Here is a 15,382-nt window from a genome sequence, read left to right on the forward strand (position 1 = left end):
CAGCTTCATAAGTCTAATGCCTGGCACATAGCAGGCACTCGGTAAACATTTGTTCAATGAATGAATGAATGATATATAATGTTTGTTATAACATTTTTTACATACAGGGTGGAGCATAAGTAGGTTTACAGTTGTTTATATGGAAAATAATACAATAATTAATTTTAAAATAATATAAGAATAAACTGTTTCACCTACTCACAACTGTAAACCCACTTTTGCCCCACTCCGTGTATGTCAATATTTATTCTTTTAATATTATAATATTGAAAACAGATTAACTAGCCAACATTTGGACATTTAAGAATATGGACTGTTATTGTGATGCAATGTTGGGGATGATTTAGATGAAAATTTATTGTTATGAAACAATGTCATTGGTTTATTGCGATTAAGTGAAATAAAGCGGATGAAGGGCTCCATGGCACATTGCAAGCACTCACCCAATATTCACCAACTACTTCTGCTATGGGTTAACGAGATGTGTTCATAATAGACAGATGCTAGGATAAAAGAAAACTTGGCCGTAATGAAAGGAAGGTAGCTTTACAGGTCCAGCAAAGAAGAGAGAAAGAAGGAGAGTTAACACCTCTGGAAGGTGTCTTTGTGTTTTCAGCTCTATGCTCCCATTTTACAGATGGAAAAATGAAGTCCAGATGAATGAAGGGCCCATCTTGGGAGAAACTGAGACTTTTTAAAAATGCCAAACAGAAAGGGCACCTGTGCCATACCTTTCAAGCAAAAATATTCTGGAGATGCCTGCGGGAACTGAAAGGATCTGCTGGAAAGGCTTTGCAGGAACTTCACCTTTATTAGGACATAGAGATGTGCAGAATTCAGTGCATTGACTACACCATATTGGATTATTCTTTCTCAAATGGAACGCAATGCAACTACTTTGGTTTGAGCTTTCTTAGTTACGAGCACTCTATTTAGTCCTGCGTTCTGGAGGTCACCTCGGTTGTACTTTGCATGCTTTGTTAATCCTGCATTTACTGACCCGCTTTGGGACTGTTATCAATGACTCATCTCATCTTTCACAATTTGATCCTTCCTAATTTCATTCTGAACGGGTTTTCATTCTTATTTTCAATTTGTAATTACTTTGCTGATGCCCTATTTTTAATATTAACACTATAGTATAAATCACCAGTGTTGTTTTTTTGAACAAACTTTGATGAATGGCAGAGATTACATCATTCTATGAACACATGTTTATTAAACATTTATGTGTCTGAACCTAGAATTATCATCAGATCTACCAGCATAACGTGTGAAATATTTGAAACGGGTTTTCTAGTTTAGTTTTTTTTTTTTTTAAACTTTGGCAGGACATAACAGGTTAGTTTACATAGCTTTAAAAATCCATCCTGCAATTGATAGGAAAACAACACTATTCTGAAAATGCAGGAAAATTAAAAATCAGCTTCAAAAATGATTAAATTCTGATTATTTTTACATTACTGAGGTAATCTAATGGAGCAAAGAGTAGTTATACAAAAAGGATAGAGGTCAAATGCAAAAATAATTTCATTCAAGCAGATACCTACAGTGTAGACTCTCACTGAGGATACCTTCTCTTGCTACTCATAATCCAGGACTGGCCTATTTTAGTATCTTTCCTCTTTTCCTTTGTTTTCTTGTTTTAAGTTCATCTCCTTTGTCTCAATGCCTTCCCCACATTCATTCCTTCACTTCTTGCTTTGTCTCTGTTTGCACTTGCTGGAGAGAAAGGAACCCTCCAACTAGCAATGAGGGAGTGCCATCCCCCTGGTTGCTCAGCCAAGAGAAGGGAGAATGTGGACTCCAGTGGGAATTGAGTCTAGAGATGGTCAGAGGAACCTCAAGACAGCTCCCAGCACCAGTTAGTTCCCTGGCCTCTGCTGTTCTCTCAGTTGATTCCCAAATGTCAGCTAGGTTTGGCTTTTAAAGGTAATACGAATTACTGCCCTTTACGTGTACTACTATGCAGTACAAAGATGATTATGCATACCATTAAATAGGTGTCAGGCTAACATTGTTTCAGTTATAGTTGATTTAATCTCTCAAGTATATTCTCCTATACTCAGTCATAAGACTTTTCGCTCGGGTATGTAGTATGTTCGGGTACTCAAGTTTGAACAGCTAAAGGAGACAGTCTATAGCACATTAGATCAAATAGATTTCAGGAATTGTAAACACAAGATTATATATTTTACACTTTTGGTTTAGTTCTCTGAAAAGAAACTCTTCCAGCATTTATGTCAAAAGAAAAAGTGTATAAACTATTTATTTTAGGTATAATTTACTTGTGTGGGCATTTAATAGAATACCGAATCTCATAAAGAATCAGTGTATGATTTGAGTATATATATAATTATGCAATGTATATATACACGTAGAGGAAAGGAAGCAGTATGGGAATGTGAATCCAAAATTCAGTTGCTACCATAACTGTCTATGGTCTAAACACTCTTGAGTCTTGGATATTTTATTCTCAAAACTAGTTTTTATATTTGAATATATAGTTCCATTTCTTTATGATTACGGGAGCAGTTAAAATATATGTTTATTTGCTGGAATGTATTACACAGAATTCTTAGACCTTGTGAATAAAGTCCCTATTCCTCCTTTGCACAATGGCATGGTTTTGTTTGTAATTTAATAAAATGTAGGAAGATGAGTTGAGGGTTTAATCTCTGCTGAAGATCTGTTGTGCTTCTTACCACGTGTTGCAAGACGAATGAAGGGCTTCAGAATCTTTGTAGAACTACGGCTGTCTAGCCTCTGGGGTCAGATATTGGCTCCTCAATGGATAGCCACTGGACCCACCACCCAGAAATGGTTAGGGAAAATTTCTTGAATGAATTAGTTTATACGATGTTTCTATGGTATGGAGAATTCATTCATTTACTTAGGTAAGCAACCAAAACTTTACTTAGTCACTTTCATTGATTTGGGGGCCTTATTTAGATATACTCTATAGAGTAGAGAATCATAATGAGGGAAGGGATAGGAAGGTTTCCATCGCTGTGTTGTTTTGAAAACACGGTGGGAAATATGTCATTGAATTGTGCTGCATCTGAAAGGAAGACAAAAACTGTCAGGACTATGAAGAAAGTATTTCCTAAACTTTTGAATCCCTGAATAGCACTAGGGGGTAGGTGGAAACTCTGAAGACAATAATTTTAAAACAAAAACAAGCTAGTCCTTTAATTATAGCATAATTATCCATATTTCAAACTGTGAATTCCCCTTTGCTTTGGTCTTTTAAATAAATTATGCATGTTTTCCATAATGGGGCCCCACACCAAAACTCCTTTTTAATCTGAGAAAAACATTTCCAAAATCCAAATGAGTATCCAAACTCTGGGATATTAATTTGACTTTGGATTCCTCCATAAACGTTCCATGTTTAGCAATCTTTTTGAACTGCCCCTTGGGATACGCATGTTTGTATTACACATATTCTATGTCTTTTAATAGTAACATTTAGGAATTCAGTAGGAAAAAATAATGCCCTTGTAAATTTGATCTCCTTTGCAAACATCAGAACATGAAATGTTCTCTGGTTTACCCCCCACTAGGTTTACATTAATAAACCATCAGTTGTAAACCCAACCATCTAATTCCAAAGAAACTACCAACTTCAATATTATATGCTGTTTTATTCTGTTGTGCATTTACAAAGGATTAAGGCATAATGCATTTTTAATTAACTGAAATATTAATGGCAAAGGCTTTTAAGAGCAAATTTTTAAAGAATTGCTCATCATAAACATGGTTTCAATAGAATTTATTTATAAAACTGGGTAGAGAACAAGGAATGGATAATTAAAACTTTTTAAAAAATGTTTTCCTTTTATATAAAATGGTTAACTTGAGGAACTTTATAGATAACAGTAAAAAATGTGGGAACATTCTTGGGGCTATGTACTAATTCACAAACGCTGAGATTTTCTACTTTTTTTTTTTTGCTGAGTTTTTGTGAAACTACTTGTATTAAACATGTAGAGCCTTGATTGTGCTCAGCTAGCCAGACTCTTTAACGGGCCCACACTCCAGCATCATAAATGCCTTTCTGAGTAGCCACTATGATTCCTAAAACTGCAGCTAACGAGAGGAAGAAGAGCAGCAGGGCCTGAACCAGAGCACTGATTAGTCCAGTTCTGTCTTGCTTTTAACTCTACCGTCTACAGCTCACAAAGCCAAGTCAAGATCCTATGCTTTGTACGAACTGATTTCCATAGCTTTGAAAAGTCTGAAGCCGGTTAATCCCATCAAGGTGTGTGTGGCTAAACTGAACAGAAACCCAACAGTGAATCAAGCAATAAAATTGTTTCTCAAATAAACTAGAAGTCCAGAAAAAAGCATCACAAACATTTAAGGAAATCATCAAAGATTGAGGTTACTTGTAGTTTTCTGCTCCTTCTTCCTCGGTGTTTGATTTTCCTGACTACAGGACAGTCGCTTCATCTGTAGATATCCTCTCTGTGTTCTTAGCAGGACGAAGGAAGGGCATAGGACCGATTTTTATGCCAGCTAAGTCTGTCTCTTTTTGACACGGAAACTAGCATTCCTAGAAGCTCTGCCAGTGGAATTCTGCTTACTTCCCAGTGGCCAAACTCTCTCACATGAGTCACTTCTGGTGGAAAGGGCAGCTTGGGAAATCAAATTATTTTTTGTTTGTATACTTTGCTTCCCCCAGTAAAATCAACTCTCCACTGGAAAGGCAGAAAGGAGGAAAAAGAATATTGAGTGTAGACATAAGAGTGGTTCTAACATCCGATGTGGCTTGTTTTGATGACCAAATTAACAATCCATTTTCTACTTTACTTCATGTTGTAAAGATACAGCCTCAAGTACCCTCCTGTAATCAGAAGATCCAAAAACATTTTACATCATGACAATAGACTTTAGCTCTCAAATCCTCCATTCTTTCCCGAAAGCCTAGCCAGAGCCTTGGGCTTCTCAGGTATTTCACAATGAGTTAGCAGTAAGAGCAGAGCTTGGGAGAGTGGATCAAAAGGATAGTTTTGGCATATTTGTCTTAACCATTCTTTTCACTCACATAACCTAAATTCTGTTTCATTTTGGCACAATGAATTGTAAGCTGATGATCATATACTCTTAATCTCTGGCCCACTTATGTTTCTGCATTAAGTAAGAAAACTCCTCTTCACTCCTCAATATTCCCGCATAAGGTAAATCCACAGCACTCATGGGATAATGAATGACCCAGATTAGGGGTCTGCAAACTGGAGCTCAGAGGCCGGTTGCATTTTTGGAAATAAAGTTTTCTTAGAACACAGCCGTGCCTATTCCTCGCTGTGTTGCTGAGATGGCTGCTCAACTAGCAGAGCAGAGTTGAGTAATTCCAACAGAGACCACCTGGCCTGCAAAGCCTAACATATTTACTATGTGGCCTTTCACAGAAAGAGTTCGCGGATCCTCGATCCAGATAGTCAATATATAAAAGTGAGCACCTATTTGTACTTTGTGAGAATCACTTTCTTCTAAACATGTGACAAGTAATTTTTCTTCCAGTTCTATCCCTGAGCCACTGCCCAGCAGCAGAAGCTTTGAAGGAATTGACAAAAGTCCTGGGAAGTGAAGAACGGGGGCTAATTAGTTAGAAAGCCTTGAATGGGTGAAGTAACTAGTGAGAAGCTTTAAAAAGTTGTGACTGCCCATGTCAATCACTGGAGGATTGCTATCAGCCCTCATTTATAGGCTAAGGACATAACTCAGAGTTAAGCCATTTTTCAAGATAGAAAGATCTAGTTTTCAGGATAATGACATCAAAATAAAATTCTCCCAAAGAAAAATAATTTAGTTTTTTTTTCCTTATGATTCCAAGTGAAATCACATATTTTCCTCACTAGGACCCTAGAATATCTTAGTGGAGAGTACTGTGATCATTTGCCTAAACATCTGATTTTCCCACTAATTCATCCAGGGAGGCACTGGATAATCGAGCTTTTCCTCTCCATTGCCCATCAGGGTGCAGGGATTATAGTAAGTGCTCAACACATGATTTTTCATAGAAGCATTAATTAACTGGGTTTGAAATCCTATTTTAGTGATTTATGGATAGTGCAAAAAAAGGTCTGATTATCAATGATTTGCAGTCAAGGATTAACTTTGCCCTAAGAGATGTTTGTCTTTTTTTTTTTTTTCAGCTCCTGAGAGACAACCTTGAAGCCCTTGAAACGCCCAGCTGGATGAGTATTTCTTTGTTTATTCGGTGCCTTGGGCCACACCAGACAGTCTACGTAATTTACAACTGTGCAGTATCAGCTTGACTTCTGGAGGGCCTAGAAGCTAAGTTCAGTGATGCAGCCAGTCGATCACGTCTGTATGACTGAGCCCCAAGAAAAACTGGACAGCAAAGCTCGAGTGAGTTTCCCTGGCTGACAATTCTCTGTGTATTGCCACACATAGTTACTAGAAGACATAGACACTGTGGAATGACTCCACTGGGAGAGGACCACTCTTGCACCTGGAACTCTCCTGAATCCTGCCTTATGCATCTTTTCTTTGGTTAATTTTAATCAGTATCTTTCATTGTAATAAACTACACCATGAGTGTAACAGCTTTTCTGGGTTCTGTGAGTTTTAGTGAATAATGAAACTGAGGGTAGTCCTGGGGATGCTCAAACTTGCCGTTGGTGTCAAAGTGAGAACGGTCTTGGGGACTCATGAACTTTCTCAAATAATAACACCAAAAGCTTGATAAACACTTTCTACATGCAAGGGATGGAAACACGCTTCATTAATTTTATAGACAAAAATCAATGAGCTTGGAACTATTTTTATACCCATTTATAGATGAAAAACCAAAGCTTTAAGATCAAATACCTATTTTAAGATCTAAGACGGTGGAGACAGCTTCCTGACTCCAGGGCCCATCACCCACTCACTGTGACAAAACTGTGCTCCTTTTTTCCCAGCGTAGAGGAAAGCAGCCAGAATTAACCTCCAGTCTAGGTCTCCACACCATCTGCACAATGATAGGGCTCACAGCGGGGAGTACTGTGAGGTTTCAGAGCGGAACATGCTCTTTGGTTTTTTTTGACAGCTCTGTTTCATCCCTAAGAGCTTCTATGATAATAGATTAATAATGCATCTAATAAATTGTCTCTGTTTCCTCTTTTGCAGAAAAATAAGAGCCATTTAAGGAGCCAAACCAGTAAGCTGGTTTTATTCTTGCCAAATAAACCTCCCAAGAAGCCAAGTAGTATAGAATTTGCCTATTCAGGGTGGGAAAGTAGGAAAGCAACAGTCACTCAGTGTGGTGCAGGGTGCAATATTATTTTCTATTTCCTTTGGCAACTTCAAGGCCACAAGAAGTGGAGGAAGTGGAGCTGGAATCCCCTGGCCTCTCCCTTAGTGCAGCCGTGTAGAGGTAATGCTGACCATTGGGCTACCTGGAGCAGATTGGGCAAGCATGCCAAAAACTCTGCTCTCAAAGTCCGACAGCTCAGACTTACAACGGATCAATGGCAAAGGCAATGGCTGCTATACCTGTGCTGTTTGGAGAGTAGTTAAGCTAACCTTCCCATTCCTACTCTGGGAAGCCAGTGATGTCTGGCCTTAGCATGTGGGTCAGAAGCAAGCCTTGCGGTCCAGAGTCCAAGTAGATCACAGACGTAACAACAGCTCATTCAAGAGTACATTTCAATTGCACTAAGATTCTAAAGTAATTACTCCAAAGTCCTTAGGTTGAGATACTAAAATTCACTCCAATTCTTTTTCTTCCTTATGTTAAGCACAATGAACCTTACACCACTCAGGACTAAAAAAAAATTCAAAGCAAGAGGCCATGGTCACCGCAGTTCAGGTAGCCTAAAAGCAACATAAGGGGGCCCTGATGTTTATCTTCATTTAGGAATATAATTTACTCTTTGATCAAACAGATTTTTCCTTTTGTCACATTTCAATTCAAATATTGGACATTTGTAGTATATACCTATGTGGCGAATTTCTAGTGTCAATACACCCTAGCAGAAATTTGATATTTGGTTTCTGCTTTTTCCTGAATGGGTCTGTTCTAACTATCAAGGAAGAAGGGTCTTCGATTCATTAGAATTGGGTCAGCAAATAAGGCCCAGCAAATAAAGCCCAGCAGCCACCACAGACACAGACCCAATGGACTTATACTTAGGATGGCTCCACAGGCTGAGGAATTCAGCAGTTCTTATTGGATAGGCATCCATTGGATAAACTTTGCCTTGAGTCATCCTTAAAAACTTTATAAGGGTTTCTTCTGCCTTTTCTTTATGCCCCTGAGAATTATTATTATATTTTTTTTAGTTCATCTGCCCAGGGCTATGGGTTTGTCAATCCCACCATTAATGATGGCTGGCCTCCGTCTATATTCCAGAAACCGAGACTGCAGGAACGCCATCCTCTCGGACTCTGCAGGGCACACCGTGTGGTCTCAGTCTCAGTCTATGGTCGCTCTGGGTCAAACGTCTGATTTCTTAACGTTTTTTGAATTATACTTTTCACTCATATGCCTCTTTTAAAATGGTATAATTTAATCAAGAACTATTTGAAATTATAGTTGCCATTTTGGAGAACTTGGGACATGAACAGAAAAGGAAACAAAATCTTAACTGTCCATTGGTCTTATGTTTTGACTGACACAGTGAAACTTCCAAATGCAGTTTGGATTCTAAAATTGCTTCCCTAAAAGACTGTCCAGTCACCAGAATTTTAAAGGAGAAGTTTATTTAAAAGTTCAGATCAGGCCTCCCTGAACTCTACCAAAAGGAGCAAAGAACTAGAAGTCTCTGTGGAATGAAGAAGAAGCCTCAAGCAAAACTTCAGCACCCAAGTTCCAATGAACCCCTTAAATCAGCAAGGAGAATAATAGTTAGAGGACAGAAACAAACCTTTTGAACAGACCCAGGCACTGCACTTTCAACTGGAAGTCCCCCCACAGAGTCTGTATGTGCTCCCTGGAGTTATAAAATAGGCAGTAGGGGTTTTAACACCCCTCAGACGCTCCCTCTTACCTCATCAATCACTTCCCTAGCTGTCTGTAGCTGGTTAATAGCTGGCTTTCTGTCATTTACTTTTTTCCTATCTCTTTGAAAAGTTGAGAAATTAATTAATAAAAAAGGGGTTATTATGTGTCCCTTGAGGAATATCTAGTTCAGATAGATCTAACCAAAACGGAAAGATATCAGAAATTAGGTTTAATGGAAAAAGCTCTTGTTCCAATTGACTTTTAAAAACAACATTGACATATTTAGCTCTTGAAAAAAAAAAGTGGGGCCTTAGTTACTGGGTTACCAGGTAAGGAGGAAAGCAAAATGACAGAGCTTTTTAATGGGATTTATAGTATTTAAAATTTTGGCTTATAAATACACACATTTATAAATTGTATTTTCAAAAATTTCATGTAATATTCCTGTCAAAATGATTCTTAGGGAAAATAGCTATTTAATAATGTTAGGTTTAAAAATTGCTGCATGATTTTCCACTAATTTTACCACCATGTTAAAAAGCAACATCAGCAAAATATTCTAGTTTATGCTAGTCTTAATTTTTCATAAAAACATCTAATTTAAATCCCTAAATTTCCTTTATTGCTTTTGCTAGTTAGTCCCTTAAGATTATAAAACTGAAAATTGTATGTTCAAGTAAATTTTATCATAATAGGAAATGTCTTTAAAAAGAGAAAAATTTATATAATGCTATAAATCATAACATAAGGTTTGTCAAGACTCTCAGTTTAAAAACTTAAGTTAATATTATTTTGAGTTAACTGAGAAATAATCTTTGGATACTTGAGGCACATAAATGTAATATATCTGTGCTATTGTTTATTATTTTTTAGGGTAGTCTTCAATTAACAGGTTAAAAAGATGTACAAATGCCTTTGGCTTATGTTAATATATGTGTCCATTTTAAAATAAGTGTTTTTTTAAAGAATGTGATTGCAAAGGATATTTCTGCAGAAGAATGGATATGTTTCAGTTTACTGTACAAAAAATAATTTTGTCTTAAAGTAAAAAATACCTCGTTGTGTCAGAACAAAAATGATAATAGACAAATTTTTTTCTTTCTTTTTTTGACAGTCGATATTATATTATATTAGTTTTAGGTTTATAACATAATAGTCAGACAATCATATACTTTACAAAGTGATCCCCCCAATTTCTCCAGGACCCACCTGGCACCACACATGGTTATTACAATATTACTGACTATATTCCCTTGCTGTACTTTCCATCCCCATCACTGGTTGCCATCTTATTGAAATACAGAGTGCTCTAATGTCAGAAAGCCCCTTCCTAGGTTATTGCTCCTCCACTAAGACAGCTGTGAATTCTGAGATCTCATTCATCCAAGGTGGATCCATACATCTGTACAGAAGACATGGAACTCATCTCTCTGTGCAACTGAGTATTAGTCCTTGACAGGAAACATGAGAAGCAAGTTTCTGCCTGTGAAAAGGACAGAAATGCTTAGATGGATGGAGGATTTAGGCATTTATGAGTAATTTTATTTGACAGTGAACCCTCTGGAATATAAGCATCCAGAATTGGAGAACTTTTTAGTTATTACAAGAAAGATCTTTGGCAGTCTATGCTTCCTCTTAATCATACAACTGTACATTTTCCCCACAGTTTTCAAAGTAGGCAATCCTTTGGCATCATGATCTTTCTTGCTCCTTCTCAGCTTTGCTCTTCCCCATCGCTGACCAAGGGAAGTCTAGGAAAAGGATGTAAGGAAGAGAATGATAAAAGGACAATGCCAGTTAAAGGTGAATAGATGGAACCCTTAGAAAGTAGAACCTTTATCCACAGAACATGAGTAAACTTGAGCACATTTCCTGGGATTTAAACTTAATGACTTGTGTCCTAACGAGTGTCTGAGGTGAGCAGAAGTCTGGCCTTTGAATAAGTCTGGCCTTTTAATGAGCATATATATAGTCTCCTGTTGAGGGAAATCCACAACAAGGACAAGGGATATGTCTCTCATTTTTAAATCTTTATTTGTAGTTGGCTCAGCTTGGCCTGATATATAAACTCCTCCTTGCAGGCCTAGGGCATGCTGCGCATTGCCAGGTGACAGGAACAGACCTGCAGGGCTGCCTAGAGGCTGCATACTGCGCCGGTCTGAAGGCCTACGGCTCAGTGTTTGCTCTCAGTACGAAACCTCAAAGGCTGGCATTTCTTTTCACTATTACTCTGGTGAAGTTTCTTTTTTTCTTTCTGCATCTCAACATTTAAAACACGTACATTGACATTGTACTGTGTTTGAAGACTTGTGAGATCTCTCTTTGGAAAATGCTTTAGTGGTCCAAAATTTGGTTACGGCTTTTCCAGTGCCATAAATGGGATACCGCTGTATAGTTTGAGTTCTTCTCAGCTGCTCTGATGGCTTTTTACTTGTTTCCTTGCCTTCAACTCTCTCTTCCCATGTCACTTTTCATCCTCCTGTCAGAGTTCTGAAGGACACATTTAATCACACCACTGTCTTAAGAATATTTATTGTCTCTCCACGGGCCTATAGGATAAAACTTTAATTCCTTAGGAAGATATACAAGGCCCTTCCTCCTCCCGTGTTTCTCCAGAGTCTTCTACTCTGTGCTCATGCAGACAAGAATATGGCTGTTTTGTTTAACATTCTAGCCTTGTGACCGGCAGGTTCAGAGGTGACCAGGCCTAAAACACGAGGGAGGGGAGATGGCAGGGTGGGGGCTGGGGTGAGTGGGCAAGCGCAAGCCTCTTTTAAAAAGGGAGGAGGTACAGGAGCTGCTACTCAGCCCCAGTCATTTGTTGCCATGTGAGAATATGGGCCCAGTGTTGCCAAATCTTCCATTTTTTTTTTCAAGAGAAGCCAGAAATCTGGAATTTTATGAGAAATCTTCCAATTTTAAAATCTTGGCAACTAATTCAAAATATTTTTAAAACACTGTATGGGCCAAGAAGAAAAAAAAATCTGCCAGCTGAGACTGTGACCTCTTTGGTAAGAGCCAGAAAGTGTTTATCTACCTAGCCCACACTATGTTCCCTGCCATTCCCAAAACACGCCATGTATTTTGTTACCCTCTCTGCATTAGTTTTGCTGCCAGACATAGCCTCCTCAGTCTCTACTTGGAGACTCCTATTCATCCCTCAGGACCCAGTTCAAATGGCAGCTTATTGGTGGGGTTCCCCTACCCTGAGGAGGTGTAGTCAGGCTCTGCGCAGACTCTGTTACAACATGTCCCATGTATATGGCGATCCTTACAGGCCAGGAGAGGCTCTCCTATGAATCTTCTCTGGCACCCAGAACAGGGTCTGGCACATAGTAGGCTCTCACTAAATGTTTGTTGAATGGATGTGTTCCCATCGGAATGAATACATGAGATTTCCTGAGGAAACAAACACTTCGTTTTCCTCTCATCTTTGCCATGTAGGCAAACCCATCTGTGGATGTTGGTGTCCTTTTTCAGTCCTACGCTGTGTGCAGACTGTGCGCTTCTTGGAGCTCTCCACTGTTGCCACCCTCATTGGCTTAGGGTTAAAGCGTATCTAGGCAGATGGCTATGTAGCTATTCGTTTTAAGTGGGCTAAATTATTCAGACTGATTTTTAAGAACTGAAGGTGTAGAAGAGTTGTTTCTTCAGTGACCTGGGAGTCAGTTTTACGGAAACAAAATTACTACATGCTGGGTCAGGTAATTCCAATTAAAAAAAATATGCCCACTAATTTTATTGTTTTGTAAGCTTAACTTTCTTTGTGAGAATTTCATTTCTTAAAACTGTTTTGAATTTGTATTTGAGGTCTATTATGAGAATAATGCCAGCTTAAATGATTTCATATAAAGAAGTGAAAGCCACTCCAATCTATCCTTACCTCCGCTAAACTAAAACCATAAGGGCTCCTAATTCCTAATTTCCTGTATATACCCTACACTTCCCAACAAACAAGCCCATCCACATAATTTGACCACATACCCACCCACACAAAAAAGCCCACAGATTCCATACACATACATGCATATAAACAGAGAAATATACTAAGCAATTTGCATATAATCATTCTGTCTACACAATAATTTTCAAAGGAGACTTCCCCCTCTGGAATTTGATATGCTCAAATGTTAACTAAAAAGTTGCATTTCTTCCATCTTTATAGATCCATACATCCCCCTGTTTTTATTTTTCTGAAATATTCTACATATTTTAGTATTCACATATAACTTGTCTAAAAATGTGGGTTTTAAACAAAGAACAAAATGTTTCCCTAAAGTTATCAATAGACATTTACTCTTCTTCAGGAGCTAACTAATTTGCTGAATCAAGTAAGGTACAAAAGAGGACCTCCCCATGCATTACTACTACCATTCCTATAAAATCACAAAGACAGCAAAAATCAGCTTTTTAAAAAAGACAATAGTCTTTCTTTAATAAGACAGTTCAGACTTGACATGCTCCCAAGAATGATTAGGATTTATGAAGCAGAAAATCTCGAATAGCAAAAAATGAAGAGAATAAAGCTTTTAAATGATTTGTTTTCCAAGTCAGTAAGATCTACCATTTTTGCACGATGAGTGACAATACATATAATATGAAGTTTACTGTACATGATTATGGAACAGTATTTTTTTTTCTTTCTTCTACTGTATTTTTCTGCTAAAATACACCACTAATAGGATTACTCAATTAGGGCCTCAAGAACTCCAAAAAAGGGTCAGGGTAACACACAATGCTATGCTTGGCAGTGAAGCCCAACCACAATTCCAGTCTCCCTCCTCTGCCCTCGTACACAAGGCTCCAGAGGCTAAAAGTATGCCAAGTCATCAAAGTGTCAGTGATTAACTTAAATGGCCTCCTCAACAGTGGGAATCCGAGTGCACGAGGAACTGGAAGCACTAGACAATGAACTAAAAGGTCAGAATCTTGGACCCCAAAGCTGGTGGGATGTTGGTCACCAGCCAGCATTAAGCGTCAGTCCCTCTACCCATTTATTTGTGTTCTCTCACAGTCCTGGGGGATGCAGATCTGGTTAAGATGTAGGATGTCAGAGCATGGGGATCCTAATCCGAACCCAGGGAGGTCAGGCCCCATTGTTTGGGTTTAATGGATTCTAGGCTCTCCTGAGCTCTGTCCTTCCCTAACCTCCTGTCCAGGACAGGTCCACTGCCCTAAGGCGCAGGGCTTCCTGTCTTATCTTGGCAGCTGCCTCGTCTTGTCTGGCTCTTTCTGACTCCTATTCACTCATTATAAAACATTTACAGGATCACTGTGATGGTGGAAATGTTACAAATGCCTCAGATGTGAAATAGAAAACATCAACATCATACTGTACCTCAAGTCAAGAGACAGAAGGAACACGGATGTAGCAGTGGTGCTAGGATGAAGTCAGCTGCTTGTGAAAAATAAAAGTAGCTTCACTGGGAATCTCATGCTCTTATTCAATGAAGCTCGTCCATAAATTTAATTTTCAGAGACAATAAGGAGACACCAGACAATAAAGGTAGTCAGAATTTCCAGATTTTGCTATCAGAGGTCATTATTAGACTGAAAAATCTTGCATCTCTCCTTTTAAAGAAAATAAAAATTCTTTGATATGATGCAGTGGTAGACATGGCTTGTCATTAGGTTATAAACATTTTAAACCTTATTAGGCTCCCCAAACCAGGAATATAAAAGTACAGTTTATCTACTTCTCCCTAAAGACATATTTATTGGCATCTACAGTGAAAAAAAAAAAAAGGCTTCTGAGAGTCCCAACTGTATCTAAATAAGCAGTTAAGAATACACAATGTGCATATGCCACATCAAAAGAGGTATTGTAATTTAAGGACCGTAGGGTGGAAATAAACCCAAATCTGCCACAGTTGCATAGAAATGTGTTTAGTCCACTGTCTGGGTTATTTGATATGAAACATTACCCCGCCCCAACAAACCTTGACACAGACTTTGGTGGAAAGTTAGCCAGGCCACTGGGTTCCTTCAGGCTCTGTGGTTGGCCAATCTTCATACCCCTCCCAGGGCTACCATGCTTTAAATAAACTCATCTGACTTTAAAGGAATGTTATGCAGACAGACAGATTGTTTGTTTGCACTTACATTTCTGAAATGGAGATGCTTCTGCTCATGTAAATATTGCAGCAGGAAAACTTCACTGCAAAGAATAGAGTCAGGGAAATCTCATTTGTACCTGGTAAAGGGACCCTGCTACGGCTCCATAATAGATAGCCCTTGCTTTAGGCCAACAGCTGTCCCTCGGACTAGTCAGTAGCTCTGGGCACATGAGGCCTCCTCCTGGTATTTGGAGAAATTAGGGGTGTTTCCCCCATAATCATATTAGTCATGCGCTGGTGCCAAACAAGTGATTTTTAGAACCAATTGCACATGCATAGAAAGATCATAATGCTAAATAAAACTTACTGA

This window comes from Desmodus rotundus, chromosome 2, assembly GCF_022682495.2.
Source record: "Desmodus rotundus isolate HL8 chromosome 2, HLdesRot8A.1, whole genome shotgun sequence".
Lineage (NCBI taxonomy): Eukaryota > Metazoa > Chordata > Mammalia > Chiroptera > Phyllostomidae > Desmodus > Desmodus rotundus.